Source organism: Ochotona princeps, chromosome 8, assembly GCF_030435755.1.
Source record: "Ochotona princeps isolate mOchPri1 chromosome 8, mOchPri1.hap1, whole genome shotgun sequence".
NCBI lineage: Eukaryota > Metazoa > Chordata > Mammalia > Lagomorpha > Ochotonidae > Ochotona > Ochotona princeps.
This window is the reverse complement of record NC_080839.1, coordinates 71,184,523-71,199,109: the sequence shown is the minus strand read 5'-3', so window position 1 is coordinate 71,199,109 and position 14,587 is coordinate 71,184,523.

The following is a 14,587-nucleotide window of genomic DNA, read 5'->3' as shown; positions in this document are numbered from 1 at the left end:
GGATGGGTTCACAGCTACAATGGACGGAGCTAAGCTGTTCCAAAGTCAGGAACCTGGAGTCTCTCCACTTGGGTCCCAAGCAGGGTCCCAAGGCTTTGGGCTGTCCTCGACTGCTTTCCCAGGCCGTAAGCAGGGAGCTGGATGGGAAGCAGGGCTGCTAGGATTAGAACTGGTGCCCATTTGGGATCCTGGTGTGTGCAACATAAGGACTTTAGCCATTAGGCTACTGCACCAGGCCTAGGGCTCTTTCAGTTCTACGTAATAGATACATGTGGATCACTTCAAGGTTAGGTATTAAAATATACTATTAAATACTTATCCTAGAGGAAGAAATGCAAATTTGTTCTGAACTAATCCCTAGTGACGAACTATTAGTCTTGGACCAGTTTTGCTATGATTTAATGAATCGTAAAAGAGCTCTCTGGTGCTCCAGGCTTGTGGTCACAACCATAAGATAGCAGGCTTCCTTCTGATGAAATGAAGGCTAGTGCATGCCCACTCAGCAGAAGGGAGCTCACGGAGTGCCAGGATGGAATAACAGGGAAGAACAGCACTTCAGTTCCTGAAGACATATGTTCAGCTGATGGACACTCCCGAGCAACGCAATCTGCATCCAAGGCCATTTTAGTGATTCCTTATAGTTCTATACACTTTTCAGTTTTCCTTTAAATAAATGTGCTTTTACCATGAGAAAGTCACATTAAAATGTTATGAAAAAATGAAAGGAGATATATGCATATCCTGACACACAGAGATGATTGTGAAAATCGTGCTACATTTCCCACCCCTGTCTATGCCTGTGTACTTTTCGGTTGTTGAGAACGCACCATATGTTCTCCTCGTCTACTTGACTTTATATCAGGAGCATTTCCCTGACTACACACGTAATTGCTTTACAGTTTTCATTCCATTTTTAAATGGAGGTATGATTTACATAAAATAGAATTCATTCATTTTTAGTGTAAGGTTCGGTGAATTTGATGAAAGCGTACAGTGATGTAACTACCACAATTTAGATGTTGAAGATTTTCATAATCCCCCAGATTTTCCTGTACCCTTTGTTGTCAACCACTTTCAACCAACACTGATTGTCTGTTCCTATCATTTTATTTTTTTTAAATTACATGTCAATGGAATTATACACACATGCAGATTCTTTGTCCTGACTTATTATCCTTATGATAATAACATTCGCAATTCACATATGTTGCTCTACATGCAGCCAGTGGTTTATATTTATTGCAGAACAGTATCCTCTTGTATGAATGGGCTATGCATCCTGATTCCCTAGTGCCAGTAATTCGGGTTCTATATAAACACAGTCAGACTTTGGCAGTTACAAAATAGCTGCTGTCAACTTTTACCTGCAGCTTTTTGCATGAACATATTTTCATTGCACTTGAGTAAATGCCCTGGAATGGATTGCTGTGTTGTATAATATATGTGTAGATAATTTTATTTATTTTTTTTAAAGCTAGTCACCTAGCATCCACGTCTTGGTTTCTAAGATCATTCTGCTACAAAAGGAACCATGGGGAAAAGGCTGATTCTAGGACTGGAAGAAAATATGTCAGCTGGGAGCATCTTGTAGTAAGAAAAATAAAATAAGAATCCAAACAAAATTGCTATACTGTTGGATCTATGTCAAAAAGGTCCAGAGAGCCAACCAGAAAACCTCCCAGTGGCCAAGGCAGAGAAAGTGCTATTCGATTGTAAGCCAAAGCATGAAAGACAGAGCCATCATGTTTAAACTGACGAGAATAAATGGCAGGGAGAATTAATAGATGGTTGAGAAGAGCTGGGTCTCCCATGCAGATGAATTCTGTAGCTACTCCAGCGTAAGAATGGGACCATGCTCTCCAGGGCTGCACGGTTGGGCTGCGCCTCACAACTTGCTTCCCGGTGTGCAGCATGGTGGGGGCCAGGGAATTTCACAGTTAGAGGCTTGACAAATGTCACCACAGCCAGACAGTTAAGGTCAATGTTCATAATGAAAAATCTTGCTGATTTTATGTAACTTTGATATGGTGTGATGAAAATGGTACTTTGACTTTGTGAACTTTCTCCAAAGAGCCATGATCAAGATGATGATGAAGAAACCATCTCCAATAGAGAGCATCTGACCTACCCAATCTGTGCACCTCAGATGGTCAAGATCATCAAAACAATCGAAGTATGCGAAACTAACATGGCCAGGAACAGCTGTGGGGGTCCACGCTGACTCTACAGGCTGTAGCATCCTAGATGGGGTGGTAGAACAGGAGAATGTTGGTAGATAAAGCAAAATTTTCATCAAGGGTAGAACTGAATTGGTAATCATTGGTTAATAGTGGCTCAGCAATGGTAACAAATGTTGCATGATAAGACAAGGTGTTGATAACACAGAATATTGTCTGCAGGATGGATGGAACGCTGTGATGCTTACTGTATTTTCTTTTAAATCTATAAAACGCCATCAAGTATAAAAGGTTTGGCAAAGGACTTTCCAAAATGATTGTATCATTTCCCACTCCATCTTCAATGAATGAAGGTTTCCTTGACCCTGTGATCTTTCCAGCACTTGGCATGATCAGCCTATTTAATTTTATTGATCATTTTGATAGATACAATATGAAAGAATGTTTAAAAGCACTTGGAAAATGGAACTAAAATATGTTTACTTTTGAACAAAAAAACTGAAAAAATTTATAAAGCCAGAGTTACAGAAAGATAGGCAAAGAGAGAGAGAGAAAGAGAAAGAATATTCCATATGCTATTTTAGTCCCCAATGTCTAGAACAGCCAGAGATGAATCAGGCTGAAGCCAGGAGCCAGGAGCTTCTTCCAGATCTCTTACATGGATGCAGGGGCCCAGGCACTTGGGTCATCTTTTGCTGTTTTTCCAAGGCGCATTCTCAGGAGACCAGGGCTTTTCTTCCATTCTTCCCCCAATTTTTGTCTTATTGTGTAATTATACTAATGGCATGATGATGATGATGATGATGATATTAACGAGAGCATAACTCCTTTCTCATTCCTAATTTTAGGGCAAAGAACTTAGTTTTTCAATGTTAAATGTCATGTTGGTTGTAACTTTTTGGTAAATACCTTTTATCAGATTAAGGAAGGTTCCTTCTATTTCTAGCCTCCTAAGAATTTTTATTTGATAAATGTTGAATTCAGGGAATGACCTTTCCTGCTTCTACTGAGAAAAATCATGTTCTTTGTTCTTTGTTAGTCTATTTCTGTTGTGAATTACACTGACTAGTCTTTGGAAAGCAACACAGTCTGAATACCTGGAATAAATGCTACTTGATTCTTGTATATTATCCTCCTCTATATTTCAAGTTCAATTTGCTAGATATTTGCTGAAAATCTTAATGTCTATGTTCATTAGTAATATTTACACTATTATTTTCTTGCAAAATCTTTTTCTGGTTTTGTTATCAGATTAATGCTTGCATCCCAAAATGTGTTGGGAAAATGATGTCTTCTACAGTTACAGAAGAGTTTGAATAAAAAAATAGTATTTGTTTTCTTCTTTAAATTTTTGGTGGCATTCACATGTGAAGCTTTGGACCAGGGGAATTTTGTTTGTTTGATTATTTTGCTTTAAGTCATGAATTTCATTTCTTTGATTAAGTACTAATTAGATTCTATCTCCCTCCCATCCTTCTCTCCTTCCTGTCTGTCTCATCTTCAAAGGAGTTTGTATCAGCAAATTATTGAGGTATAGGACTTAGACCTGTCTGTAGTATTCTTATATGTGTATTTAAAATTTTAGTTTATTTTTTATGTTATTTGAAAGGTAGAGGGTTAGAGAAAACCTTCCAGCTGCCATTTGGTTCTTGAAATGCCTGCAACAGCCAGAAATGGGCCAGGCTGAACTCGGGAGTGGGAAATCCATCCAGACCCAACAGGTGCCCAGATCTTAGCGTGACTCCTGCCTACCACGATGTGCATTGACAGGAAGCTGTAATCAGAGTAGAGACTGGGCTTGAACCCAGGAATGCCTGCATAAAATGTGGGCATCCCAAGTGGTGTTTATGGCTGAGCTAAATGCCTGCCCCCCCTTTAAAGATGTAGTCATTTTTATTGGAAAGATTAATTTACAGAGAGAAGGAGAGACACAGAGGAGATCTTGTATTGCTGGTTCACTCCTGTAATGGTTAAAACAGTCAGAGATGAGTTAATCTGAAGACAACAACCAGGCGCTTCTTCTGGATCTCCCATGTGGCTGCAGGGTCTCAGGAACTTGAGCCATCCTCTACTGCTTTCCCAGGCCATAATCAGAGAGCCGGATGGGAAGTGCAGCAGCTGAGTCATGTACCAGTTCCCACATGGGATGCCAATGCCTCAGCAGGAGGATTAGCATGCTTTGCCACTGCACTGTCCATTCTTTTATGATTTTAATATTTGCATAGTCTATAAAGATTTTCCTATTTCATTTCATGACTTTGGAATTTTTGCCTTCTGTCTCTCTCTTTCCCCCACACCCCAACATACACTCCCCACGTTCTTTGGCTAGAGGCCTACCAAATCCATTGATTTTGTTACATCCACTGGCTACTGGTGTTACTGTCTTTGTTTATTATTCATGTGCTCTTGTCACGTAACTTAGTACATTACTATTTCTTATCATAGATTGGGATTTGTTTTGCCTTATTTTCAAGTTTCTTAAGGTAAAATATTGACTCACTAATTTGAAACCTTTTACCTTTTCAAATTCAAGCCTTTAATATCAGAAGTCACCTTCTAACACTGCTTTCAGTAAGTTCTGCAAATATTGACATGCTATGTCTTCATTTTTATCCTCAAACTAGTCATAAGAATATTTCTAACCTAAGAAGAGAACCACTAAGAGTTTTCTTGTTTTGTTTTGTCTTTTAAAAAAAAGATTTATTTTTTTTATTGGAAAGTCAAATATACAGAGAGGAGAGATAGAAAGATCTGTCTGCTGATTCACCCGCCAAGTGGCCACAACTGCTGGAGTCGAGTCAATTTGAAGGCAGGAGCTCTTCCAGGTCTCCCATGTGGGTGCAGGGTCCCAAGGCTTTGGGCCATCCTCAACTGCCTTCCCATGCCACAAGCAGGGAGCTGGATGGGAAGCAGGGCTATAGGGACACAAACCTTATGGGATCCCGGTGTATGTGCAAGGCAAGGACTTTAGCCACTAGCCTACCATACCAGGCCCTATTTTGCCTTTTTTTAAAAAGACTTATTTGAAAGGCAGTGTGACAGAGTGCCAGATCTTCCATTTGCTGTATTACTCTTCAAAGGACCACAACTGCCAGAGCAGACTCAGGCTGAATCCAGGAGCCAGGAACTCCGTCATGGTCTCCCATGTGGGGCAATAGTGGCTCTAAAACTTGGGGCATCATCTGCTGCTTTCCGAGGCACAGCCGCAAGACGTTGTAGCCAGAGCTCAAACTGCCACTCTGATTCAGGATGCTGACATCAGTCGTGGCAGTTTAGCCTTCTGTGCCACACCGGCCACATGTATAGAATTTTGAAAAATGTCAGTGTTCACCCCCTCCCCATGATGACTATGTGAAGCAGAAAATCTGAGGGTGGTTCTGAGCATTGCTTTGTCGTGAAAACTCCATGTGTTAATAGTCAGCTAAAGTTGAGGATCCCTGCTCAAACTTTACTGGAAGTGGTGCCCACACTCTCATGTGGGATCCATCTGGATGCTTGTTTGAAACTGTGCTGTTGTAGCCGAGGGCTGGATTTGGCACGTGTACAATGGCCAGTGGAAGCTAAAAAGTGGCCCCTGTGGCTTCTGATACAGGTAGACCTCAAACTACACTTTGAGAAAATGAGAGTGAGCAATTCCTGCTGTGCTCTCCTCTGTGTGAGATCACTGGCCCCTTTATAGAACAGGCTCTCCCACCTGCTGCGCCAACCCAGAACATGGCACATGGGGTCAGGAACCTTCCTCACCGGCAACTCCCGGGTCAGCTTGACGACTCCATCCTCTAACCTTGGTATCACGTTCCAAGGCCAAGTTGAATTACCTACATAGATTTCAGAATTCTGTCTAAATGCCCCCCGACCCTTTCCTGTTTGCTGGTAGCTACTCAGGCTGCCACTTCATGCTGGGGAATTTCTTGGAGCTTCTCCTGGTCTAGAAGTTTCAGTTTCTCTACCCTACACTAGACACCTCTCCTCAGGACCTTTCAGTTCATCTGTATATGTCTTTCAGGGTAAGCCTACTTACACAGCTGTATCCACCACTATCCCCAGGAAGATAACCCCAGTCTTTTATGTCTTCACTGTTTAAACTTAGGCCTGGGACTCAGAACATGTGAGTTAAGCTGATCTAGACCACATGCTCTTGAACCACAGGAAAGCCTGCTTTCCTATTGGTTTCAATTGATGACTGATCAGAGCTGTGAGTGCCCGTGTGCTCTATATGGATGGCCCACCATATGGAATTGAACGAAAATCTGAATGTAGAAGCCAGAAGCACGGGCCGATCCTTAAGTTGCCAGACCAGAGTCTGGAGAATAAAAACTGCTCAGGAATAATGCTTTGATGAAGAGTCAGAAAGAAAGAAAGAAAGAAAGAAAGAAAGAAAGAAAGAAAGAAAGAAAGAAAGAAAGAGCCATCAGATACTCAGAATGGGCATGTCAGGGCTGGCTCTTGATCTAGCGAATATGATAACCATGCTTGCTCTTGGGGTCCTTGAGATGGAGTCCTGGTCCTGCTTCGAATTCTAGCTTCCTGTTGATGCTTTCTGTGAGAGGTAGCCAGTAATGACTCAAGGAGTTGGGTCCATGCCACCCACATCAAAGACCTATACCAAGTTCCTGCTTCCTAACTTTAGGATGACCCAGTTGTCAGATACAAGCTTTTGCTTTATGTTTGTCTCTCTGCCTTTCAAATAAGTAAGTAGATAATTTAAGAATGAAAAAACAAATAATTTAATAATTTAAAAATTACTATGAGGCCCTACAAATTCCTGAATCAATGAAGAGGCTTTCACTTCATTTATTGTTCATTAAATTCTAATCGCAATAAAATAGCCAGTGTACTTCAAGGTTTCCTAAGCAGGAGAGACTTTTAATCACAGAAGGACTTTACTTTTGTTTACTGTAAAAATAGGATCAGTGTGATTAGGTCTCTGAATACTCTGGTTAACATAATAAGCACTGGGAGACCAAATAATGGAGTTTTGTAAATAGGAGTTTAAACTGCTGCCTAAATAGAGGCTTGAGATCCCCGAAGGAAGCCCTTTGGAAACAGCCATTCGCAAGCAGTCAAATTGGGTCTTTCTCAATGAGCATCCCTGGACACTTGTTTATCATAGCATGTTATATTTTGTGCTAAGTAATTTTAACTAAAATAATAGTTTTCTCTGAACAAAAAAATAGAAATCCTTTCACATTCTTCCTAGTTATTCACAGCTGAGTAGTTTTTTAACTATAGAAATAAAACCACATGTTACTTTTGTTTTAAATATTTTACTTTTATTTGAAAGAGATATTTTACTGAAAGGAAAGATAGAAAGCAAGAACTTCCATTTTCTCTCTAATTTCATTATCTAAAAATGACAGCAAAAGCCAGAGCTGACCTGAAGCTGGATGGCAGAGGCTTCTTCCCAGGCTCCCATGCAGGTGCAGGGTTCCAAGAACTGTGGCCATCCTTTATTGCTTTCCCAGGTCACAAGCTGAGAACTGAACAGGAAGCAGAGCCGCCAGTATGTGAACCAGTGCCTGTATGGGATGGCGGCTCTACAGGGCTGAGGATTAACCTGACGCTCCAGCATTCTGGCTCCAGCATGCATTAGTTTTTAAAGAATAAAATTATAGTATAGCATAGCATAGCATAGCATAGCATAGCATAGCATAGTGTAAACCAATAAAGAGATTAACACGGGTATCTGTTTTTGAGAAGGCAGAAGAGATACCCACTAAGTTCTGAAGCCAGGACAACAGGAGGAGGAGTTGATGTGGAAGTAGTAGTTGACTGTGAAGATTAGGATCTCTTTAATTCAATCAGTAAGTACTCATAAAGTACCTACTAGGTGTCCCTTGCTGTTTCAGAAGCTGAAGTATTATACAACAAGAGTTTATAAAATAGATTAAAATAGATTGGGATGAGAAAGAGCTCTGCATAGGAAGTTCAATTTTTATTTCTTTTTTTTAAGGTTTATTTTAATTATCTGAAAGGGAGGGTTATACAGAGAAAGGAAGAGAGAGAAAGAGAGATTGCATCTAACTGTTTATTTTCCAAATGAACATGAGTCCCAGAACTGAACCAGAACAAAGCCAGGAGCCAGGAGTTTCATCCAGGTTTTTCACATGATTGTGGATGCAGGGGTCCAAGCTTTTGGTCTGTCTTCATCTGCTTTTCCCAGTGCATTAATAGAGAACTAATAGGAAGATCAGGCAGGACTCTAATCAGCACCCACATTGGATATCGCATGGCAGGTGAAGGTTAAACTTGTTCCGCCACAATGCTGGCAGCTGATTTTTAAAAAAGATTTATTTATTTTAAGATTTATTTATTTATTTTGTGAGATAGTTACAGATATGTATATACATATCTTAGATATCTATACATCTCTATATAAAGATAAATGTAAATATATGTTATATATATGTTATATATATATATATATATATATATAGAGAGAGAGAGAGAGAGAGAGAGAGAGAGAGAGAGAGAGATTTTTCACCTGCTAGTTCACTCCCCAGATGGCTGCTCTGCCTGGTGGGCTAGTCTGAAGGTGGGAGCCGGGATCCCCAACCTGGGTACAAGGACCCAAGGATTTGAGACATTCTCTGCTATTTTCCTAGGCTGCCAACGGGGAGCTAGATCTGAAGTGGCACAGCAGGGCATGGACTGACAACCATATGAGAAGGAAGCCCCCTTTTGTGCGGAAGGAGCTCACTGTCTCAGTCTTGTACTGAGCAGCATGTGGAGTCAGAAACACTGATAGCTACGTCCCGTATTCATATTAACCAGTTGATGCTTAATGATCAAGACCCAAGTACAAAAGTTCAGTATGTGACTGTCTCAAGGATAGCTTAAAGCACACGGTTCTGTGGCATTGGAGCAGTGCCTAACTGTGCACCTTTCCCCGCAGGCCTTGACCTTGGTCTTAAGTCTTTTGCCTGCTCGCAAAGCCTTTGACTGCAGAGTTTAACCTTGGTTTCCAGCATCAGCAGTCTGTGAACTCAAGATTCCAGAAAGTCTGCCCTGCTCTTCTTTATCGAGCCACGCTGTTATTTATTTATTTATTTTTTTAACAAATTGCCTGCAGCCACCATCCATCTGCTTTGGGAGTTTTCTTCCTAAACCATGTTCTGATTATATTCCTACAATTACTCCCATTCGCTTCCATGATAAAATCCCAATCTCTGACCTTACTTTCTAAGCTCTGCTTGATTCAGGCTTTCCCATCTCCCCCCGCAACGCAGCACTCCTTCTGCAGTACGCTCCTTTCAGTAGTTCTCTAACTGAAGAGTGCTTCACTCACCCGGAGGGCTTGCTAGAGCATGCAGTTTTGAGCCTCAAGCCCAGTATTTCTGATTCCGTGAGTCTAAGAAAGGGCCTTGAAATTTGCATTTGTAACGAGTTCCCTAGTGATGCTTTTAGTGCTTATCTGCAGCCTACACTTTAAGAGCTGTTGCTCTAACCACGAAAAGTGCTGGCTCTGTAAGGATATATCTGGTATGCATATTTACATCTTGGCAAGTTCTCACGCTCTTTCTTGGGGCTCATTCTGTTGGTAGAGTTCCACTCATGTTTCAGGCTAATTTTACTTTCTTAGGAAGCTCAGCTTGATCACTCATTCAGGATGAGGGAGAAGGTGATGGCTCATATTTGCACCCACAGCATGTCACTTGTACTTTATTTTAGTGAGTTATACTATTCTGTGTTATGCGACAGTGAATCGTGTACCCATTGTTCCTCGTTCCTCCCTCACATTCAAGTGTCAGGTCCCCAGGGGATGGGGCCATATTTTACTAAATTTTATAGCGAAAGGATTTAATTGGAGGCAGCCCTGGTAATTCCACATTTTTCCCCCTTTCTCTGATTATTATAGCCTCAAGGTAGGTAAGAATCCATGGGAAGGAGCCACCCTTCTTTCTGAAATGGAAGAACTTACACCATTCAGGTGCCCGTTCTAGTGGGCTCCATCTGCACCATCATAGGACACTCACCAAGGTCGACAGGAGCTGAACCACAAGGCTGCAGTGGTAGGTTTCAAAACTGCCTGTCCATAGAGTTGCTGAGCCCCATTGCAGAAACACTCTAAAGTTAACTCCAATTTAATCGAGTGTTTGTCTTATTTTTAAAAGAAATGCTGCTGGCAGCCATTTCTTCTCTGTAGATAGTCCTTTGCTGTACGGAACATGCAGGAACGGACGAGGGGAATCAGGAATGAACCAGAATAAATGTGCAGTCTGGAGGAAGTTTTGTTCAAAGTAAATTTCAGGGAATGGAATAATAACCAATCTCTTTAAACACTCTGTCAGTTTCCAAAGAGCACAATGTGAACCTAATACTCTCACATGACTCCCCACTGCCCGTCAGACAGGAGGTGCTGAGTGTCCAGCTGCTCTCCCCAGCCTGCCGCCTGACTACTGCTTGTTTCTGCTTCTTTTCACTTCTTAGGCTTATTCCCTTTCCAGGGGGCACCTGTCTTTCCCTCGCTGTCTCTCTCATCTTTACGCTGTTTTTTCTTCTTAGCCTCAGGTTTCTGGAGCTGACAGGATTCTCTTCACTTCCCATTGACTGTTCTGCGCATATCTTGGATTCCATATGCCACTCCCGCGAATTAGCTCATTATTCTCCTGGCTTGTTGGCCATTTGCAGGTTCAGTTGTTTCTACTAAAGCTGAACAAGTGGATAGCATATGACCACAAAATATCACCCCTATGTGGAACATCAACAGTGCTTATGGATGTCCACAGAAAAGTTTACAGCAAAAGCATTTTAATAGCATCTCTAAACTGGAAACTATCCAAGAAGTTCGTGGACTATAGAATGGATTCACATTTCATATGATGAAATACAATACACCATGACTAATAAGCAAACTAAGCAGAACACACTGGGTTAATTACAAAAGACAAAATGTTGGGGAGAAAATCCCATATATTATTGTTAAATACTGTCACACTACTATACAATAGAACAACAAAGCCAGGTGCTGTTACCAAGCTAACCTTATAGTCATTAAGCAGTTTCTCCCTTTCACTCTCGTGGTAACAACCATTTTACGCTCTGTTTCTTTGAGGTCAAGTTTTTTTAGATTCCACATCTGAATGCCTACTATACTTCAATAAAAGCTACAGATAAAAGAGGTGCGGCGAGGAGTCAAAAGGAAAGGGAGCACTGACTTTAGTGTTTCTGCAGCTCCAGAGTTCCTTCTCTCAGATCTGATTTCCGTATTTCCCTATTCTGGAACTACATGGTTTATTTCATCGTTGGTGAACAAACATGTAACAACCACAAAAAACAAGAGGAAGATGCAATACAAGAGGACAGACTAAGTGCAAGTTGCTCACGGTTTTTTTTTAAATCATATACTTGGCTCTTTTAACCTCCTGGTTGCAACTTCTCCATCCCTGGGTTAGGACCTCATGGATGCTGGCTTATTCCTGATCTCAGCTTAAGAGGAGAGTTTAGGTTAAAGTCTTGTAGTCTGAATAGCTGATAGGTTATCTTTTTGCAGGCTGCAGAGGCTTTGTGTATCTGTGTGTGTGTGTGTGTGTGTGTGTGTGTGTATTCATTTTATAGCTTCCATATAAATGGAATCAAAACTTTTACTGGTCAGAAACTTGGATTGTGTCAAAAGTAGGATAGAGATCATTATCAGCTGAATTGCAATATTGGTGTTTAGCTCACAGATAAACCCTGAAATCTCCATGGCTTAAAAGATGAAGCCTGTAATCCCAGTGGTTTAACTCAGTAGCAGTTCATTTCTAGTGCATGGGAAGTCTGACAGTGGCAGTCACTGAGAGGTGGAGCAGGAGAGGGAGGCTCTACACCTTGCTTCGTTCAGGTTTATGGTAGAGCTGGTGCCATCAACATGTGGCCTAAGGTCATGAACATTGATATGGAGATGGCATATGGAGGAGATGGGTGCGGAGGAAAGTGAGGTTTTTGTGGGCCAGATATGACAGTGGGATTCATCACTTCTTTCCAGTACCATTGACAAGAACTTGATCAGATGGCCACAGCTGATTGTAAGGCTATGGGAAGGCTGATTTGGCAGTGAGCATGAAAGAGAGGAAAACCAACCTGAGAAATATCTGTAGCCAGCCTCTTTCACCCTTGATTTTAGCTGCACATAGGTGAAACTAAGCAGCCATGAAAGGTGAGTGTAGCAAGCGAATATGGTTTTGTAGTGGCTGGAATATTCTCTGTGCATAGCACCAGGAAGTCTACCTTTTTGTTGGCAGACAGAAGGGAAAAGATCCAAAACGCAAGATTGATCCCTTGTCCCAAACTTACCCTTTGCCTACAACAGCTCACATTTGCAGTCACCTGAGCCTGGTACTAGAAGTTTCTGTATCTCCACATGAATCCAAGATCAGAGTTGCACCCAAGATTTTAAGTATTCCATTGCATCAGTTTATCTCTAGTGACACTATTTCTAGATCTTGGCTTCAGATGGGCTGCACTGAAGTGACACTGTCAGATCGTTCCTTTCACAATCTCTGCTTTGAGCTAGTCTCTCAGAATGCTATTGTATGAGAATCCCAATGGTTTCCTCATTGCCTCCCAAACAACACAAATGGCTCAGTATGTCTCAGGCCTGCGTTTATCTTGCTGGGAGAATTTCAAGCCTGCAAGCCCTGTATTCCAAGTTCCTGTTTTACTGCCCCGCTGTTTATGCTAGGCAAGATATTCACAATTTGCCTCCCCTAATTATATGAAGTAGTGGGCATGAAGTGGTTGTCATTTTGATGTGGATTTCTCCAAAATGATTACTAATGATTTTGAATATCTTTTCTGTGCTTATTGGCCATTTGTATATCTTCTTTGGAAAAATGCTCAAATTCTTACCTCACTAAAACTTTTCTGGCATCTGATTGTATCATATGTGTTATTTTAAGATTTTTTTAAAAAAAATTCATTTGTCTTTTCCACCATTATAGTTGCAGTTTTCACTTCCTTCAATGCCCAACAATTTTTAATTGGTTGTCAAACATTGTGATTTGTCCTTGCTGAGTCCTGGCTTTGGAAATTAGCTTTTTACTGTGGATGACCGGGGGGGGGGGGGGGACACAAGCTCTTTCTGGTCCAGTGTAAATTCCATGCATTCTTCCCTTTGTATTCTTTTTTTTAACATTTTATTATTATTATTATTATTATCATTTTATGATACAGTTCCATAGGCTCCTGGCATTTCCCTTAACTGCTCCCCAATTCCCTCCCCCCCACCTAGTTCCTCTCTATCATTGCTAACATATAGTTCTTCATACACAGTCATATGTCCATCATTGCAGGCATGGACAATGGCAGAGAGTCCAGGCTTCTATTGTCAAGACATAGCACACAGTTTCATTGCAAGTCCATCTTTGTCTGGAAGTAGAAATGCGTACTACATTGTATCCTCACATCTGGTTGTTAGTCTGCATTTTACAGCTACTGTACATCCCCTTAAATGAAAAGTCATGATACAAAATCAACAATAGAAAGAAAAATAGAAATTTACAATGCCATGAAGTTAAATGACATGTTACTAGATATGACAGTCTCCATTACACAGCTACTATATGTCCCACTAAAATGACAACAGAAGACTAAACCAATGAACAACCCATTCCTAAAATGAAAGGACCAAAGTACCATCCATACATGTTAAACTCTTAATGTAACTGGCTTAAGCTCAATCAAACGTCATAGATTGGTAGACTGGATTAAAAAACAAAACAACATCTATTTATTGTCTAGAAGAGACACACTTCACCAACAAAATCAGCGGAAACTACATTGCATGGATTTTGTTTTTTTTTTTAAGATTTATTCATTTTTATTACTATTGGAAAGCCAGATATACACAGAGGAGGAGAGACAGAGAGGAAGAACTTCCGTCCGATGATTCACTCCCCAAGTGAGCCGCAACGGGCCAGTGCGTGCGCCAATCCGAAGCCGGGAACCAGGAACCTCCTCCAGGTCTCCCATGCGGGTGCAGGGTCCCAATGCATTGGGCCGTCCTCGACTGCTTTCCCAGGCCACAAGCAGGGAGCTGGATGGGAAGTGGAGCTGCCGGGATTAGAACCGGCACCCATATGGGATCCCGGGGCTTTCAAGGCGAGGACTTTAGCCGCTAGGCCACGCCGCCGGGCCCAAGACTTTTGTTCTTTTCTGTTTTAGTATCAGCACATACTAAAAGCTAATTGGCTGTTTCAGAATGTTTTAAAAGCAGCCTATCTGGCCATGCCTATCTCTGTTATTCTCCATAGAAGCTTAGAGTTTTATAAAGACGACCAGGAAGTGTCTTTTGCAGTAGAAATGAGTCAAACCCATCACTCTCCAGATTTCCTACCTTTTAATTATTTCTGAATAAATGTATCATGTTAATGTTAAAAGCTGATCTTTGGGCTATCTGTAGAAAACTGTAGTAAGTGAATCTTTAACAA